Source organism: Panthera pardus, unplaced genomic scaffold (assembly GCF_024362965.1).
Source record: "Panthera pardus isolate Hobbes unplaced genomic scaffold, ASM2436296v1 HiC_scaffold_17, whole genome shotgun sequence".
Taxonomy (NCBI): Eukaryota; Metazoa; Chordata; class Mammalia; order Carnivora; family Felidae; genus Panthera; species Panthera pardus.
This window is the reverse complement of record NW_026526732.1, coordinates 48755232-48774898: the sequence shown is the minus strand read 5'-3', so window position 1 is coordinate 48774898 and position 19667 is coordinate 48755232. Positions and strand designations below refer to the sequence as shown.

General features: G+C 39.7%; 1 protein-coding gene across 2 annotated transcripts in view; it reads right to left on the bottom strand.

Moving 5' to 3' along the window:
- Positions 1-19667, bottom strand: part of HS3ST5 (heparan sulfate-glucosamine 3-sulfotransferase 5) — a 151119-nt gene that overhangs the window by 88933 nt on the left and 42519 nt on the right. Inside the window, exon 2 of one of the 2 annotated variants that reach the window (XM_019443140.2) lies at positions 8135-8247. The gene's annotated coding sequence lies outside the window, so the exon portion shown is untranslated. The remainder of the gene's footprint in view (positions 1-8134; positions 8248-19667) is intronic. The other variant, XM_019443141.2, reaches the window with a different exon arrangement.

Genomic DNA, 19667 nt, shown 5'->3' with positions numbered 1-19667 from the left:
CCACTGGAATAAATTGTAATAACCTTTCAAAAACTAGCAGCTTTTAAAAGTATTAATTTCTACTCCAGATAATTGGAAAGGACACCTGGGTGGGTAGGCAATATTTTTTATGGGATTGCTCTGTCAGGAGCTCAGATTGTCTCTGGACTCAGCAATGATCATTTAGCACTAAATGACAGTGAATCTTGCAAATAGGTCTTCCTAGATGGGGTTTGCCATAAATTACCAAACTCAACTCCCCTCAAGGTCAGCCATATGAGAGGGCAGGTATCAAACGGCCTTCGTGGAGACCCGGAGTGGTCCTCGGGTTTCTCATAAATGGACAATAGTTGTGTTGGCTGCCATAAAATCAACTTAATGGACTGACAACATAAATTACCATCAAACTCTGACGACATTCGTCCCTAGAAGACAGCTGAAGAATGCTTTTATATCAAAGCTGAAGAAAATGGATAACAATATGCTTTGCTCTATACCAGATCATAAATATTTTTAACAATTCTAAGTGGGGAATGAATTAATATTAGAAGCTACGATATGGTTTACTTGAGGCATTAAAAACAGCATCTAAGTAATATTAAAATGGCACTTGCTTTTTGAACTATTATATATCATCGTAACGCAATGGAGTGTGTGTGCGTGTGTGTGTGTGTGTGTGTGCGCGCGTGCGCGCGTGTGTGTGCGTGTGTGTGTGTGTGTGTGTGTTCTAGGTAAGAAGGTTACATTTGCCCGGCACTGGGTATTTCCTTAAATCTAAATAACTACAAAGAGTACTGATGGCTTTCTGGTTTTATTTTATCTCTGTAGCCCACTCTGGACCCACAGAAAGATAGATTCTTGAGTTCTCCTGCTACCTGGGATAAATCATTAATTCACTTTCTCTATGGCTCAGTTTTTCCATTTGTAAAGTAAAACTGTTATTACAGAAGGATATTTTGAAGACACCGGAATTAATCCTGGCAGGAAGGTACTAAATAAACACCAAACTACTGGAGAATCGTATCAATACATTTATGAAAATAATGCACTCTGGACAATCAATTAACAGCTTTTACAAGTCAACGCGGTAAAAAAATATAACAGCAGCTGAACAAGGAAACTGGAATTTTGGGGGCATATTAAACATCACTGGCTGAATTTTCATTACTCATCTAATTATGCTTCCATCTTCTTACTTCAACATAGAGCTACAATTATTCTCCCAGGCATTTTTATAATAGTATTTATTATCTCGTGGAAATCAGGACTTCACTGTAGGTTTGCTAAAAGAAATGCTACAGTAAATAAAAGCAAGATGTTCCTGGAATCCAATGGCATCTGAGACCATGAATATTATGCATAATGTCAATGAACTCGATACACTTTGCAAACTATACAAGCTCCCAAACAGAAAGTGAAGTTAGTAAGTTTTGTGTCTGTCTCCCGCATCTGGTCATCACCTCTGTCGTGCCTTTATTCTTTCCTTCTACCCCACTGTCACTTCTGTCTAGAACCTCATCACCTTAGAACTGAGTTATTGCAGTAGTTTCTCTGCTCCTGTTCTCTTTCTACCAATCCATCCTGCCTACCCCTGCCAAATGAATCTTTTTTAAAGCACTATTTTAATTATGTCATTCCTCTGCTCAAAATTGTCAATGAGTCCCCCTCCCCTGGGGGCCAGAGGCCAGTCTTTGTCTAGAATCAAAGCTTTGGGCTCTCTGGCCTCACCTGCTTTTCTAATCTTGTCTTTTCCAGTTCTCCTGCACAAGCCTGCAGGATAATAAATGCACCTGCTGCTTGGTTACTTTCACCGTAGGGCCTGCCTGGTGGGTACCATCCATCCTCCCTGCCTAGCCCGTCGCCTTCCATCTGTGAGGCCTTTTTCACTACTTCAAGCCATAGTTAGCACCTCTAGTCATGAAACTGGAACAGTCTTTTTTTTTTTTTTGTATTAAAATGATTTATTTCACTGTTGTAATATGGCTGAACTTCAGTTTTCATTGTTTAACGGTTTCCACGTCTTTTCTCCCTAATTAATTTGTAAAGCTCTTTAAGGGTAGGGGTGTTTGTGTTCTTATTATCTGCCAATCTCCCTAGCACGGAGTTTATGAAAATAGTTAGCAATCAGTAGACACTTGTTTAATGAATGAACGCAAAAATGCTGCTCTAGGCTTCTTGCAAGATTAGGATGAAAGCTATTCAGTTGTGTTTGTAACTTGTGGTATTCCAGAGCAGTAATTTATGCATGCGAGGCAGTTTTCCCGAACCTAATAAATCTGTTTTAATTTTTAAGTTCTTAGCGAAATTCTGGATTATGAAATATAAGCTGAGCACATGAGATTTATAATGTTGAAATCTGACTTCAGTGTAAACTTGGGCACCATTACGATAAACACAAAGCAGTGCATATTCACAGAATTAATAATAATTTTCTGAAAGCTCCTTACAAACCGAAAGCTCACTAATTTCTAAACAAAACTAAAATCAGTCTAAGAATAAACTCAGAGAAAAAAAAAAGATAAGCATGCAGCAGTCCAGAGTCTTTATTTTATGAATCAGAAATATACTTTAGCTTGTAATATTCTGCAGAAAGAATATGGATTTTGGAACTCATCAGGATGGTCCTGCCACTTGCTGGGTGTGCCATCTTGGGTCAGTAACTCAATGTCTTTGAACTTTAAAGTTCTCACAAGGCAAGTGAAAATATTAATATCCAATTTACTTCAAAAACCGGAGATGAATGAACCCCTTTGGAGCTGTTAATTAGGTTCATGAATTAAAGGGCACCCTGTGGCACCTACCTCAGTACATGGCACATTAATAAATGGTAGCTACTATTACTGTTTTTGTTTTACGACTTTTTCTTTTTCACTCCTTCCTTCCTATTGTTTATGGAGAAAAATGGCTTCCCTAATAGCTAAAAAGCATGAGCATAGGAGTCTAAAACATCTGGGTTTAAACTATGGCACTACCATTTACTAGTTTACTAATCTGTTTATTAATGAATCTGAGCCCCAATTGTGTAAGAGGATCTATGAAGAAAACAAAATCTTGCACGGACATTCTGAAGACTAAAAATGATCTATTTAAATTTTTTTTTTTTAACGTTTATTTATTTTTGAGACAGGGAGAGACAGAGCATGAACAAGGGAGGGTCAGAGAGAGGGAGACACAGAACATGAAGTAGGCTCCAGGCTCTGAGCTGTCAGCAAAGAGCCCGACGCGGGGCTAGAACTCACGGACCGCAAGATCATAACCTGAGCAGAAGTCGGCCGCCCAACTGACTGAGCCACCCAGGCGCCCCTAAAAATGATCTATTTAAAAATGTCTAGCCTAAAACAAGTACTCTGTAACAGCAGGTATTATAATTTTTATGAATCTTCTGTCAGCTACTATTCTGTTCTGTATTAAAGAACCCATGTTCATGAATATTTTTTAAGTAAAAGTAGTAGGAAAATTTTCCTCCTTATATTTCAGTGCTTTGCAGAAAAACATAATTTAGTATTATAAAAATTATTCTTATAAATAATATTTGTGTAGTGACTTAGAGTTTACAAAATACCTTTACAACTTAGGACTATGCTCTAAAAATATTCCCCCATTTAGCCACTCATTGCTGTATTACTCCAATTATTATTCCGGCAATCCATTCTACCATCAAGACGTTTAATAATAAACAATAATGATAAACTACAAATATTAAGAAAGCTACTTAAAAAGTAAGTTAAATGTCTTATTGGCCTAGGTCTACATCTTTAGAAATAGTTGACAGTTGAAATTCGTCAGATGAAATTAAGCAATTGATCACAGATTCTCAATCTCAGCAGTAGAGGCCTCCTCTAGGCAGGCTTTAACAAGCACACTTACAGAGTGGTTTCTTTTCTTTCTTTCTTTTTTTTTTTAAGACTACTTATTTTTTTAAATGTTTACTTGAGAGAGAGCAAGCAAGCATGAGTGAGGGGTGGGGCACGCAGAGAGAGAGGGAGACAGAGAATCCCAAACAGGCTCCTCACTGTCGGTGCAGAGCCCGATGCAGGGCTCAATCTCACAATCTCACATGATCTCACTGTGAGATCATGACCTGAGCCAAAATCAAGAGTCTGACGCTTAACTGACTGAGCCACCCAGGTGCCCCTAAAAGTGGTTTCTTACTTTCTCTTTGACTTCTTGAATATTGTTTAAAGTATCAGCAAGGTTGCTGCTGTCCTTCAGGTTAAAATACAATTAAAAAAAAAAATCTGGTAGGTGGTTTCTGGAACTTATCATGTAAACAAATGAAAAGACGGTGAGGCGCCTGGCTGGCTCAGTCAATGGAGCACGCAACTTAATCTCAGGGTTGTGAGTTTGAACCCCATGTTGCATGTGGAGATTACTTAAAAATAAAATCTTTAAAAAAAGAAAAGGACAAATATGGCCAATTTTTGTACATCTAAATACATGGATTAGGTCAGATGCTGAGGTTAATGACTTATTAGCTCAGTTGGAATGCAATTAAATGCTAAAGAATGGAAAGCACCTTACAGTTTATAAGACAGGGTTGTTTTTACTAGCATAGTAACTTAACTGAAGCACATGCTTAAAACTCATCCAATACATTTACTTCCCTTAACGTTTACAAGGTCGAAACCAGACATCAGGCGCAACTTGAAGGTGCCATTAATTCCTATGGAAAACGTTTGAAGAGATTGTTTCAAGAAGCAGCAGGCTGGCGCCTATTAAGGCCCCTAGGCACACACATACTTTTAGAACCATGTGTTTAAGGACAGCATTACTCTTGATCCTTCCAATGAGTAGCTGGCCACACAATTATTCCTTGTACAAGGTACGAGCTCCATAGGCACAGTCCTCATTTACACTGTTTTATCCTAAATCCAGTCCTTGGCTTTAGTGATTATGGCCATTATATCTACATTTTAAAACATGATGTAACATACTTATGAGTAACTGCCACTTAGTAACTGATGCCTGCACAGCATTGGATCGATATCCGGACTAGAGCAGCCTTTTCTAGATCCGCTTCCAAAATCCCGCAGAGGCATGGCATTTGCTTGGTTTTGGCCTTTGCTGTCTTTCATTGACTCTCCCTCCCTTCTATTACCTGCTAGGGGTATCAAACCCTTTGGGGCCTTCTAAACTGTTTCAGTGTTTATTTTTTCCAAACCCATTAACTATAACTTAATGTTTATAGCATCAATGATAATTCCAAAGCTATTTTACAAATAAAACGTTTTGATCTTCAGGGGCACCTGGGTGGCTCAGTCGGTTAAGTGTCTGACTTCGGCCTCAAGTCACGATCTCACGGTTCACGGGTGCGAGCCCCGTGTCGGGCTCTGTGCTGACAGCTCGGAGCCTGGAGCCTACTTCGGATTCTGTGTCTCCCTGTCTCTCTGCCCCTCCCCTGCTCATACTCTGTCTCCCTCTGTCTCTCAAAAATGAATAAACGTGTACAAGATAAATAAATAAATAAATAAATAAATAAATAAATAAATAAATAAAATTTAAAACATTTTGATCCTCGTAATAACATCACATGAGATGAGAAAACCAAGGCATGAGGAGATTATGGGACGTGCCTGAGTCACTTGTTTTGACAGAGTTCCTCCTTCCTGACTAAATGGAGGCTCAGTTCGTCCCCGTTACTGCCTCGTCATTTGCTGGTCTTTGGGGGCGCCTGGATGGCTCAGTCGGTTAAGCAGCCGACTTCGGCTCAGGTCATGATCTCGCGGTCAGTGAGTTCAAGCCCCGCGTCGGGCTCTGTGCTGACAGCTCAGAGCCCGGAGCCTGTTTCAGATTCTGTTTCTCCCTCTCTCTTACCCTCCCCCGTTCATGCTCTGTCTCTCTCTGTCTCAAAAATAAATAAACGTTAAAAAAAAAATTAAAAAAAAAAAAGAACTTAGAATAAGGTAAGTATGTTCAAAAATGTTAGTCCTTCTAATCCCATCTCTTGGGAAGTCTTCACCTAAAGGTAGTTCCTTCAGGTATACAGAGGATCTCTGAAGTTATTCTGTAATTCAGTGGTGGGCCGGGAGAGCAGAGTATATTTAACGTATCAGTAACAGCATTGCATTGAACCAAGGATTTATCCATCATCTACTATATCCCAGCTCAGTACTAAGTGCTACAGATACACAAACGGACTGGCTGCAGCCAAGGAATGTTGGCAGCGACACGAACCAGACTTGATGATTTCCTAGAAAATAAAGATATTCCAAGAGGGGCTGGTCTGCCAAGTTTAACGGGACTTCTTGAAAATTCTCCCAAATAACTTCAAATAGAATAAAATGATTTGAAAACTTCTACTTTTTATACTTTCCTCTTGAATGGCACATTCTGCCAAACCCCAAAGTGTTATTTTTGTAGAGAGTGGTACTGTATCTAGACCATATTATGACGGGGGGCGAGGAAGGAAATGTGGAAGAACCAATCTCAAGGGGACCTAGGAATGTAAGTTTTACAAACGTGCGAGGTGTTTCCACTTTGTTTCTAGGACTCGAGTCACATAGGTTAAAAACCCTGTGGCAAAACTACCCATTTGGTATTTTCTCTACCCTTCGCCTGCAGTGCCTGGGAACAGAAATACTTGCTGAGCTGAATTTCAGCCTCTAAGTCAAACTAAACAGACCAAAAAAAAAAAAAAAAAAAAAAAAAAAAGAAGGCAATTACCATCCCACCGCATTTGGATTAGCCCATAAGAAAAGTATTTACAGTCAACTAAAACTTTTCACGTTGAGAAGATCTTTCAAGGTCACGTCTAGTGAAATCTCAGTATAATTTGGTTTAAACTCTACATTTCATTTTTAGCAGCAGTAACTAGGGTGTGAGGCAACGTGCAATGTGTGAAAATGTGCAGAGTGAAATAGCCCAGGATTTAAGGTCAGACATATTGGTTGTCATTCTCCCTCTTCTTGTGATTTTAGGCAATGGCCTGGCGTCTCAGGGCCATGGCTTTCCTCTTTTTAGAATGGGAATGATGTGTTATTATAACATTATTGAAAAAATTAATTGAGATGGACTATTCCATGTATACACAGTACTACACAGGTTGACAGTTTTTGAGTGTAATTCAATATGGATTACACTATTCTAAGCACTTTTTCTTTCGCTGATTTAAACTTTACCATAACTCAAGGGGATGGATATATTATCATACCCATTTTAGAGATAAGGAAATTAAGGCACAGAAACCTTGCCATGGTTGGGGTGCCTGGGTGGCTCAGTCAGTTAAGCATCTGACTTCTACTCCGGTCATGATCTCATGGTTCTTGAGTTTGAGCCCCGTATCGGGCTTTCTGCTGTCAACACGGAGCCTGCTTTGGATCCTCTCTTTCCCTCTCTCTCTGCCTCTCTCTGCCTCTCCCCCACTTACTCTCTCTCTCTCTCTCTCTCAGAAATAAACATTAAAAAAACAGAACCCTTGCCATGGTCAGTTACTAGCTGGCTGAGCAGGAACTCAAACTCAAACTCTGGCAGTCTAACTCCAGAGTCTGTGTTCTTAACCATCTCGCTTTGTCCCCTTGTTTGTCATGGCAGCTCATGACATGCCCACTTCTCCTCACCCTGGATTCTGGTAAAAAAAAAAAAAAAAAATACAACAGTTCCCACCTTTCCAGAAATAAATAGGCACACTGAGGACACAGGGCACACGCATTAGGAGAGACAAAGTAATACACGGTACAAGCTGTCAAATGTCAGAGAGGGGGTATAACCCCAAGTTCTATGGCAGTTTGGAAGGAAGGACATAATTGGGATGGAAAATCAGCACAATTTTGTAATGGAGGTGAAGGTTGACTTAGGTCTTGGAGGAAAATCAGAACTGAAACCAGCAAGGAGGATTTGGGGAAGGTTTTTCAGATAATCAGAAGGCTTTCTGTGTTTGGGCAATAAGGCTCGGTGTCAGTGGGGAAGGTTTCTCTACAGGAATTCTGAGACTGGGGAACAGGAGGCAGTTTAAAGTCATTTTGTAGAACGTTTGAAAAGCCAGGAGAGGAGGGAGGATCTCCCGTGGGAGAGCCACCAAGGGTGTCTGGGTGCACATGCGTGGTGTCACTCCAAGTAGTGCTTTCAAAAGGCTGAGGAGATGGCAGATGGATAACACACGGGGTAGGGGTACGGAAAGTTCGAGAACGGAGAGCACAGAAGTCTTCAGCGCACATACCTACATTCAGACACTTCTCAATGATCCAGCGATGCTTATCTGGTTGGTGGACATTCCATGGTGTCTTCTCACCTACTGTCTGTCCTTTTGGCTTGTTCCCTGCTTGATGGCACCTGGGGGTGGAGACACAGACGAGTGATTTCCCAGTTAGTCTTTTTTTTTTGTTGTAGTATTTGTTTGTTTGTTTGTTTGTTTAATTTCTGCTCCTTAGTAGCTGTGGTTAAAAATGTGCTAAGAAGAAGAAGAGGTGTAGTTTGGATGATCAGACCGTTTCTTTCCTTCTTTTTTAAAAATGATACCTTCGGTTCTTTATGAAACAATTTGCTGATGAACAGCAGCAGGGCTCATATTTGAGCCTAACCCTGGGAGAGGTCATTGTCAATTCCCTTTGATTAGAGATGGTCTCACAAACTGGGGGCTACCCAACATGCCTTTTCAGATAATGTTTCTGCAGCAGAACCTTGCTTCTGATCTGGCTGCTGAGGTTTTTTAGGTGAGAGAGGTTCAGCGTATGCTTCTTTTTTTTTTTTTTTTTTAATTTTTTTAAAATTTATTTTATTTTTGAGACAGAGAGAGACAGAGCATGAACGGGGGAGGGTCAGAGAGAGGGAGACACAGAACCTGAAACAGGCTCCAGGCTCTGAGCTGTCAGCACAGAGCCCGACGCGGGGCTCGAACTCACGGACCGTGAGATCATGACCTGAGCCGAAGTCGGACACTTAACCGACTGAGCCACCCAGGCACCCCAACGTATGCTTCTTAAGACTGCTACCCATGGTGTATCTCCAGACTGGCTTTTACCACCAACATGATGATTATTCATATCGATCACTTTCACCTTTGCAGCTACTTGAAGATATTAAGCAATTGCTGCTTCCTCCTAAGTTGAATAGAGAATACCAGGCGACCTGAGTAATTCTCTAGCTGCAGAGTGCATGTTTGGCTCTAGAACTAAAGTGCTGTATTTAAGAGATTAGAAGAAGAAGAAGAAGAAGAAGAAGAAGAAGAAGAAGAAGAAGAAGGAGGAGGAGGAGGAGGAGGAGGAGGAGGAGGAGGAGAAAGAGATGAGAAAATGAAACAGACTGCAATGAAAACAGGTTGTCAGTGCCAAACTCTTTTTGTTAAAGTAATATTTCCTTGTTTTTCCAGGCTATTATAAGAGTGTATATAACATCTAAAGAGATTGTAGGAGCCCAGTCCCAGTACATCATTCTTACTAATGTTTATTTGCAAATAGTAGACATGAAGATTAGTGTTGTCCAAAATGGCTAGAATATTCATCTTTACCTGGGTCCCTTGTAGGCAAATGTATTTAGGGTGCAACACACGCACACACACACACACACACACACACACACACACACTTTTTCAAGAAGACGAAAAGACCTTAAAATTGTATACATTTGGCTAATAGCCAGCTACCGAATCTCTTGTATTCTCTTCTCTGATTAACACACTTTCATGCATATTTTTTCTAGTTCTTCTGCTAGAATCCTTGCTCGCTCTTCACCTCACAATCCCATCATCGGCCAAACAGTCCTAGAGAAACCAGAGAGCTGGTAGAAAAAAGTACATTCGGTTACTTCAGAACATGGCACACATCAATAGTGTCCACTTATTAGCCAGAAAACTGGATTCCGTTGCTTCTGAGAACTTCTCACATGCTCACAGGCCTGCTGACCTCAACAGAAGACAAAACAAAACAAAGCCTCCACCACAGAAACTAGAATTATTTCCAAAGTTCTCAAATAAACAGAAATCACTGTAATTATGAATAATTAAAATGCTAAACTCAAGAGGGCACTCAACATTCGTTACACTGCAGAACTCATCCCCTAAGGGTGGTGCCTTCAATTAGCTCAGTTTTTGCAACAGAAGAAAAATGTGACAATCAGTAATTGCAGGTATTTAAGCACAAGGAACAAAACAAGCCAACTTGCCTTTAAATCACTCCTTCTCAGCCAGCAGAGGCATTGCTCTCTTTCAGATTCTCAATGTCTATACTAATTCCAGAATACAGAAAAGCAATTGATCGCAGGACAGCGGAAAAGCATACCGCCCTCAGAAGGTTAAGTCGATGCGCTTCATCTTTATCTGCTATTTGGAGTACGCAGGAGGCATGATATAACGATTTTCAAAGGTATTTTGTAAAATGTATCAATATATGTACACAATCTAAAAATGTTTATTAAGATCTACCACGTGTCAGGGTTTATGCTAAGTGACGGTGACGTTGCGCCATTAAAAAGTAGCCACTGTTTTTTTCTTTAAACATATACAAATTACTATAGACAAATTTGAACATAGCAAGATATTTTTATGTTCTTACAAATATAAAGTTTGTATATAGCTACATTATTATTTTCATTAAAAAATTAAATCACAAATTATTCAGATTTTTCTTCCTCAGAGCCTCCTCTATTAAAAGTATAATTTTTTTCTGCAGCACCTGGGTGGCTCTGTCGGTTAAGCGTCCGACTTCAGCTCATGATCTCACAGTTTGTGGGTTCGAGTCCCACATTGGACTCTGTACTGACACCTCAGAGCCTGGAACCTGCTTGGGATTCTGTGTTTCCTTCTCTCTCTGCTCCCCCTCCACCCCCCAATCATGCTTTGTCTCTCTCTGTCTCTCAGAAATTAATAAATGTTAAAAAATTTTTTGATACAATTTTTTCTTACAAAATATATCCATTTTTTTTTGCGGTAACAAATGCCATTGCAGATATTATGTTTTTTCTTAGATGTTTATAGGACTAAAATATAAGTCAAGCTGGAAATGGTTTAGCAAATAGTAACTACAGTTTTGAATCTAAGAGACTGTAGCAAAGTAAAATTTTTTTTTTTCTTTTGCTTGGATTCAATTTCAAACAGACAACGACTCAAGAAAGGGTTACCTTTTACTAGCTGCCACTTTGGGGAGATGCATTTTGTCTTTCGTTTAAGTAGAGGAAAGAATTCATTAGAAATGTGGTGCAAGTAAGTTTCAGAATGATAAATCTCAAGTTACCAATTCCACTTTTAATGATTAGTTGCCTGAGTCTTGTATTTAATTAAAATGGTTATTTTAAATGCTTATATTTAATTCACACATAATTAGCTAAACCTCAGTGTTACTGCTCCATCCATTTTGAAATTAATTAATTTATAAAATAGCTCAAAAAGTGCTGTACAAATTGAATATTAAGATAAATCAGGATTCGTTTGCATCGTTTGTTGGTTTCGGTTGTAACTGCTAGTGAGCCATTTATATTAGGGTATTGAGGATGACTACTATGTAGGAGAATCCACGATTGATAGGTCATTGGCGTTACCTTTGTGCAGATGATAAGCACTTTCACCTCTTAGGTAATAATAGCCTATAGTCGAGGATACGAGTGTCTTAACTTAAAAAGGGATCTAAATTTTATAAATGACTTTTGGCTTTAATACATTTAGGAGAAACCACTGTGTTTAGCAAATGATTCAAAAGTGTGTTAACGATCTGTGTAAAAAAAAAAAAAAAAAGAAAAGAAAACCTTCTTTGAGTCAGTCTGATATTGTAACCAGAAAGTGTTTTCAAGGAAATGTTCTGATTTTAACTTCTGTTTAAACACACCACATGATTTATATACCTAGGAACCAAGAGAACAGGTGGTAACGTAGAACAGTTTTTCCCGGCTCCAAGAATATGAGGGAATTTTAGCCACCCACAATAACTATCGAGCTGGGTTTCCTGGTGAAGTGAGAAACTACATCCATGAATATTCTCCTCTGGGGTGTGGTTGCTGGAAACACTGCTAAACTGTGCAAAATCCATTAATGATATCGCTACAGTTTATTAGTTACTCCATACGTGTCGGCACTGGCTTAGCTTAAATGCCTCACGAGGCGGTATCATCAGGCCCCTTTTACAGGTGAACAAAGTGAGGCTTGGGGAGTCTAAGGCACTGCCAAGGTCAGCGTAATCAGTAGAGATGGAGGCAGGACGCAAAACTTCACGCTGTAGCTCTGCACCTCACTGTCCCGACTTGCCATCGCAGAGCTCTAAGGAAGGCATCTTCAGTTGCTCATAACAGTATACACAGAATTTTCTAGTATTTTATTAAAACCTGGACCTCCTACTCTCCAATGAACCCTTCCGGCGGGGGCATCTGTTCCTGCCATGCTCTGATACGAGCTCAAACCTTTTGCATCTCCTTCCACCCTTGAGGAATTTTCATTCTGAGCAGGCTCAGCTTACATGTGAAATGAAGTTGTGCAGAATATTTCTCTTCTTTTCACGCTAGTACTATTAGGGGGCATTCCAGGATGCCTTCAAGCTATACCGTATCTCAATTACCTCAACTGCCATCTGTTTCTATTTCTTTCAGCCCTTCTCCCTGGTACCCTAAACAATGAACGATAGTCCCACTCAAGAGCTAGACTTAGTGTATTTCTCCGCCAAGGACGTGCGTTAACATAGACAGCCATCCCTGCTCTTTAGATAAGATGATACGAGGTTGTGATCAAAGCCAATTATCTATTGATTTTCAGTTTAACATTCCAACTATCACCCATTATCTGACTTGCGGAAATCGTCAGAAGATCCAAAGAAGGGGCTCCGTCACCAATCAATCATAACGGGGAAGTACTATTTGAGACATGAGTAGGGGTAAACGTATAGGCGTGTCTGCTTGGTTAATCTTGCTAAGGCCTTTAAAAAAAAAAAATTTTTTTTTAACCTTTGTTTTATTTTTGAGACAGACAGAGACAGAGCATGAATGGGGGAGGGTCAGAGAGAGGGAGATACAGAATCTGAAACAGGCTCCAGACTCCGAGCTGTGAGCACAGAGCCCGACGCGGGGCTCGAACTCACGGACCGCGAGATCATGACCTGAGCCGAAGTCGGACGCTTAACCGACTGAGCCACCCAGGCGCCCCGCTAAGGCCTTTAAATACCATCTGTTTTCCATTCATTCCTGGCTACCATCTTCCCTAGGTTAAAAGATTTTAAAATGACTGGGGGGGTGAAAAAAACCTTGAAAAGGAGTGTGAGATTTTAATTCTGTATTTCATCTGCCAAACAGTGAACTACAGTTAGCCTCAGCGAGTGTTCCTAATAGATAAGAGAATTGTTGCTTCGCATATAATTACATAGAGTCTAACGGTAGACATAGCCAACCATATCATCTTCATGCCATTAGAAGTGCTAGGAAGTCTGAAAAGAATCCATTTCGAGGAGGGTCTAAGCTACTTTTATTTTACTTCAAACCAGGGTTATCATGGAATAAAACTGATAATTCTTTGGAGGAACCGTTTTTTGGAATGTGAAAAAAAAAAAAGTATGAAAGGGGAAATGAAACTGACAGTCGTGACTGGCAGTAGGTTCAGGCATTATGTGTTCTTTTGTGTTTGCTTTGGAATGTTAAACAGGTCGGGTTCTTTTCAAAAGAAAACATTTTATTCAGAACATTCTCCCATGAAAGCCCTCTTTGACAAAGTGTCATTTTTTGATATATTAGTACATGTCTGCCCACATTTTACATTCAAAAAAGGCAAGCAATGTTTTAACAACTTTTGACAAGCGCAGGGAATTAAACTTGCACAGAATCAACTCTAGGTGTGATGCTATAAGCTGTTATATTTGCCATTTTGTACTTCTTCATGGCAGACCACAGCATTTTTAAACATACTAATTTCTGGTTGCAAAAACGTGGGGAAATTCAAGATGAGTAGTTAGAATAGGAAACATTTAATTCAGCAACAAAATGTTTTAGGCATAGAACTCTAAGATGTTGAGGAAAAGAGCTACGGCAACAGTATTCGGCGAATTGTAAATATGTAACAGGAACCAAGTCAAAGAATTTTCTAGAAAACTAGCTAAGGAATCCTAAGAGATTTAGCTACCTCCGAATTATAAGTTCCCTACTAAGTCATAAATTTCAAAATCAAATCATCCTCCGTTTTTTGCCAATGCAGGCCCTGCCTACTGAAAACCTCAGTTGCACACCCAAGGGTACCTCGAGGCAATAAACTGCCCTTCATCCTGTGTCCCTCGGATTGGGACCCTGCGCGACTGCTCTCTAGCCTCTTCTGTCTCTACTCCACCCTGCGCCTGCTCATTCATTCCTCTAGAGCCTTTTCCATTTCCCTGCACAGGCCAGATTCTCTTTTGCCTAGATCACTATCCCAGTCAACTCAGCTAATTTCTCTTCTTTTAAATCTCAGCTTAGATGTCACCTTCCTCCAGAAGACTCTTCTGACAATTCGCTCTCTCGGCATCCTTTCTCTAGATCCTGTAGAACCCTCTTCTCTCCAATCTGAGTCCCTGTGATACAGGAGTGTCACTGCCTCCTTACTTGTCAGTATCGTCAACAGACCATAAGTTCCATGTCAGTCTTGTTTACTGTTAAATCTCCACTGCTTAGACAAGTGTTTGGAATATTCTAGATGCTCTCAAACCCTCTGTTAAACAGATTAATGAATTATTTGAGCGAAAAGTTCCTATGTGACCAATACATATATTTTTTTTCCTCTTGGTGATAACACACGTTGTTAAATATAACTACTTTAAAAGATCTATTCATTTACTTGTGTTGGCATGTGTTACCATTAATGTTCCCATTTTACTATTTCATCTAGCTGGAATGACAAGTTTCACATTTTGGCTCAAGGGTTTCTCATAACATTTCTCCCTACACAGAAAGTCCAAGGTGGGTAATAGGAGCCACTCAAGAAGGGTAAGATCTGGAATGCCATGCTTGGTTTTGAGTTTAAGATACAGAATTCTAATGGCAAACATGAGGGTAGATTGAAAGGGGACAGAAAGGATTTATGGAGAGTAATGAACGACCTCTGAAAGAACTGAAGGTCTTGCTTTATATCGCTGTGTCATTATGAGCCGGTAACTTCTCGGGGGATGCTGTGCCTGGAAAAGGAGAACGGTGGAAACCAGTACCTATTAGTGAGTCAGGCGGAATGGAGCTGGAGAAGAGGGCATCTTATGAATATTGTTATTAGATAATCGAGAGCTGTAATAATCAATATTCTCTTGAAAGGACCTTAAATCTAATGAAGGAGCTGTGGATAACTAAATTATGATTATGACAAATTCAGGGAATTGGTTCAGGGTTCTTTGCATCCAAAATTCAAATAAGTAATCAAAGTGAAATTGCATTAGCTGACCTCCTCAAACCACCTCTAAATACAGGAGGCATTTATTAAGAATACCCCAACCAAATAACAGCACGACATAAGTGCCTCCATATTTCACAAATGCCTTTGGCTAACGGGGAGGGTGGATGGAGTTGGGTGTGGGAGGGCGGGTATGAGGGGAAGGACACAGAAGGAAGAGAAGGAGTTCTTGCAAAGAGATAAGTGGAACTCTTATTTTTAAAATGGCCATAGCAGTTCTTTTCTTAAGTCAAGATTAAAAATATGATGGGGGCGCCTGGGTGGGTCAGTCGGTTAAGCCGCCGACTTCAGCTCAGGTCATGATCTCGCAGTCCGTGAGGGCTGTGAGTTCGAGCCCCGCGTCGGGCTCTGTGCTGACAGCTCAGAGCCTGGAGCCTGTTTCAGATTCTGTGTCTCCATCTCTCTGACCCTCCCCTGTTCATGCTCTGTCTCTCTGTGTCTCAAAAATAAATAAATGTTAAAAAAAAAAATTAAAAAAAAAATATATGATGAACTTATGGAATGCTACCTTCCACAGCAAAAGTTACATAAAACAATTTTTATTCCTACATAAATTACTTAACACAGGTGTCACGGGTTTTACAGAATAACATCGGCACCTATGGACTGTCATATATAAAAGAGATCCTTTCTCCGTATTTTTTAGCCTTCAGCTTGCAGTATTTGTCTCTTTAGTAAGTTCTTATTTCTTACTTTGAAATATATTCAAATATATTGAAATAGTTCACCAGGAGCACAGGTGGAATTGTTTCCCTTGGCTCTCTGCTGGGCTTCCTGGGGCCATCATGTGGACGGTAGCAGAAAACAATTTCAAGGACAATAACAGTGATGAATAAATTAAAGTACAGTGTATATAGTCCCCATCAAAGAAGTAAAATTGTTTTACTGAATTGTATTTTCATCTCAAGGACTGTTTCCCCCCACCTTCACCTCTTTCCAAAACGCTTCTTTACAGCAATTCTCATTTCAAAAGGGTGCTTCAAAATTGATTCTGAGGAATTTAAGTTCTCCACACTCTTTTCTGGCAATATGCTTTTTATCAGATCAGCAAAAACAATGCGAAAACACCTGTCACAGTAATTTGAAATGTCTGTCATCTACCAAATTATCCATAAATGATCTACGGTTGCAGTGTGGTCCTTGAATGAAGGACATTTTCAAGAAAGACAAACCAATGTTGTTGAAAATATAAATGGGTACATTGCAAGAAAAAACACTTGTAGCGTTTGTGGAAACTTACAGCTTTTATTTTTATCTTTAATCAGAACCAAGAGAACATTTCTGAAAGAACTAATTTTGCTTCTCATTCACACAGAGCATTATATACATGCACGCCTACTCTCAGGTATAGACATCGTTCAGCTAAACTCCATAGGGCTGTGGCTGGAAATGGAGTCAGATTGGCAACAAAGCACTTCTTGCATGCCTACCTGGGGTAAATGGTAAAAAATGTAGACCTTACCTGCCCCCTACCCCCCAAAAAAGCAAAGAAAGGTGTAATTGTTGAATATGGACAGGCTTTTTAAAAAACATAGAGAAAGGCTCTGGGTTATAAATCTATTTTTATTTCTACGTGCCAATTCTTTAACTTACGTGCTACCCCCTCTCAAGAACTGGTGTGCTCCAAGATGATTCTATTGTGCAGCCAGAGCTGAGAATCTTGGTCTCATGCCTTCTGCTCGACAATGTGGCGACAAACCCCCTTCCCATTTTTCGTTCCAGTCATCTGTGCACATCTGCCTTCTCACAGCCAAGTAGGCCCTATACCATGGCTTGAAGGTTCTATCTTCCTATCCCATCGTGCCTTCTGTGCTCAGAACCATAATACAAATCTACTGTGGTCTGAATGGGAAGCATTACACATTTTAACATCCAGACTTAAAGAAACAGGTATAGATCAAAACCGTGTTTACATTCATTATCTAAAAAAAAAATCACAATTGAAATAGCTGAGTCTTTTGAAATGGGGTTGCAATTTTATAGGAAATAATATGGCATGAAAGGCAATGGAAAAACATACCCTTTTACTCTTTTAGATTCAGTATGTTTCAGACTTAAACCAATGGGAACATAATGGCAGTGTATTATAATCACTCCAATATCCTTAAAGGTCTGACATTTTTAAAGAGTGTATATAGTATTCAGGTGGGGCTCCAATGAATGTAACCATCCTGCTGCTGTTTTGTAAAGTGGTAGCCTGGCTAAGGGCAGCAATAAAGAACACTCTTAAATGTGACTTATTTCTAACTAGGGTGACACATTATAGTACTCTTTGTCAGCACTTTATTGCTTTCACAAGAATAAAAACAAATACTGAGGTCTTTATTCTGAAATCCACTTCTAGAGTTTATCTGACTAACAAAGGACTTAGTCCTGTGAAAGGGGTTCTAGTTATAAAAGAATTTCTCTTTAGAAGAGTTTATTTGCTATTTGAAAGGCTATCTTTATTTGGCACTATTCATTTATTAATTAGAGGCAACAAACTCTAAAATCCTACCTTTCCATGATCTATGTGATAAACCAGAAGAAGGAGACTTCCTAAAATAGCAATACTTTTCGGTAGTGGGCAAAACTGTACATGTATGCATTTACATGGGAAGAAAAGAAATCCCAAATTTGTTTAAACATGAAAAGAATTTTCGACTCAGACCAATTATTTTCAGCATTGTTCCTAGTGGTTATTTATTTACTACAATTGGGTATTCACTGAAGTTTCGCAAAAACACTCGTACTTTTCCCTTTCTTTTATTTAGGCATAAAATGATGAGCAGCTGATCTCAGTACTTCCCTAAGCTCTTTTGATTTTGGATTGTAAATATGTGAACTCAGGTTGCCGCAAAAGAATAAAGGAGAATAAGACACATTTCCAAAGCAACAAAGGAACAACTTGTTTTACTACACTGTTACTGCAGAGAAGCATCTTGGAGAATGGGTTTTTGTTTATTTACTTATTTTTTATTTATTTTGAGTGAGTGAGAGAGAGAGAGAGAGAGAGAGAGAGAGAGAGAAAGTGAGTGGGGGAGGGGCAGAGAGGGAGAGAGAGGCAGAGAGAGAATCCCAAGCAGGCTCTCTGGGCTGTCAGTGCAGAGTCCAATGAGGGGCTTGAACTTATGAACCTGGAGATCATGACCTGAGCCACAATCAAGAGTCAGATGCTTAACCAACTGAGCCACTCAGGTGCCCCGAGAATGGGTTTTTAGATACAAAAAAAAGGTTTATTTATTTATTTATTTTATTTTTATTATTATTTTTTTAATCTTTATTTATTTTTGAGAAAGAGAGAGAGACAGCGTGTGAGCAGGGGAGGAGCAGAGAGAGAAAGGGAGACACAGAATCCGAAGCAGGCTCCAGGCTCTGAGCTGTCAGCACAGAGCCTGACGCGGGGCTCGAACTCATGAACTGTGAGATCATGACCTGAGCCGAAGTCAGACATTCAACCAACTGAGCCACCCAGGTGCCCCCCAAAAATGGTTTATTTATCATAACCAAATCTATTTTCCGATTAGCTCTGCATATGGATGACAAAAGAGTGAAACACCCACAAATAAATGGTAAATGGTACCAAATAAAACAAAATCTACTCTGCAAGTATTTATGCAGCAAAGTCCACATGTTTTAGCTTGCCTTCTGAATCGAGAGGGAAAGATGCATGGAAAAGGTAGATCGCACATACACCCCAACAATGGGAGGTTCCCCAAACTGTCTTACACAGACTTCCACAAACATTAAGAAAGGGAGCTGTCAGCATGAAGGAGCCCCTTTCAGAAAGTATCATTGCAAAGCTTTAATTTCCCAAACTGTTTTAAAATATGTTTTCCTTTTTGCCAAGCTAAAATTTCTTAGAAACAAGATTCAGGAAAGCAAATGAAACATTATGGGACAATGGATAGATCAAAGTATACTTCTTTCTGGTACAAGAACACCGTGTTTATATAAAGCCTGTCTTTTTTGAGGGAAGAGAGAAGGAGAAGAAAAGCTTTTAGAGAATGAGGGTGATGATAGCTTTCTACAAGATGGCGTGTCGAACAAGAGTCCTTCATGCGGTTTTGAAAAAGAAATTAGCAATATTTATCACATGTGTGACAAGCTATTTGGCAACATACATTTTGTCTCTTTTTACATGTATTAAGCCATTCCCAGGGACTGTGTGAGTTGCCCAGAACAAGACCTTTTTGCACATGGGACATGGCTGGGGACTCAGGAACCTGCCAACTTCAGGTTCTTTCCATTAGACTCATTAACTCTCTAGAATGTAAGCACCATGAAGGTAGATTTTTTTTGTCCCCCACTGCTCTTTCTCTGGCACCTATAATCTTGCCTGGCGGATAGTAAGTATGCAGTAAATATCTGGAGTAGGAACACACGAATACAGACCAGTTTA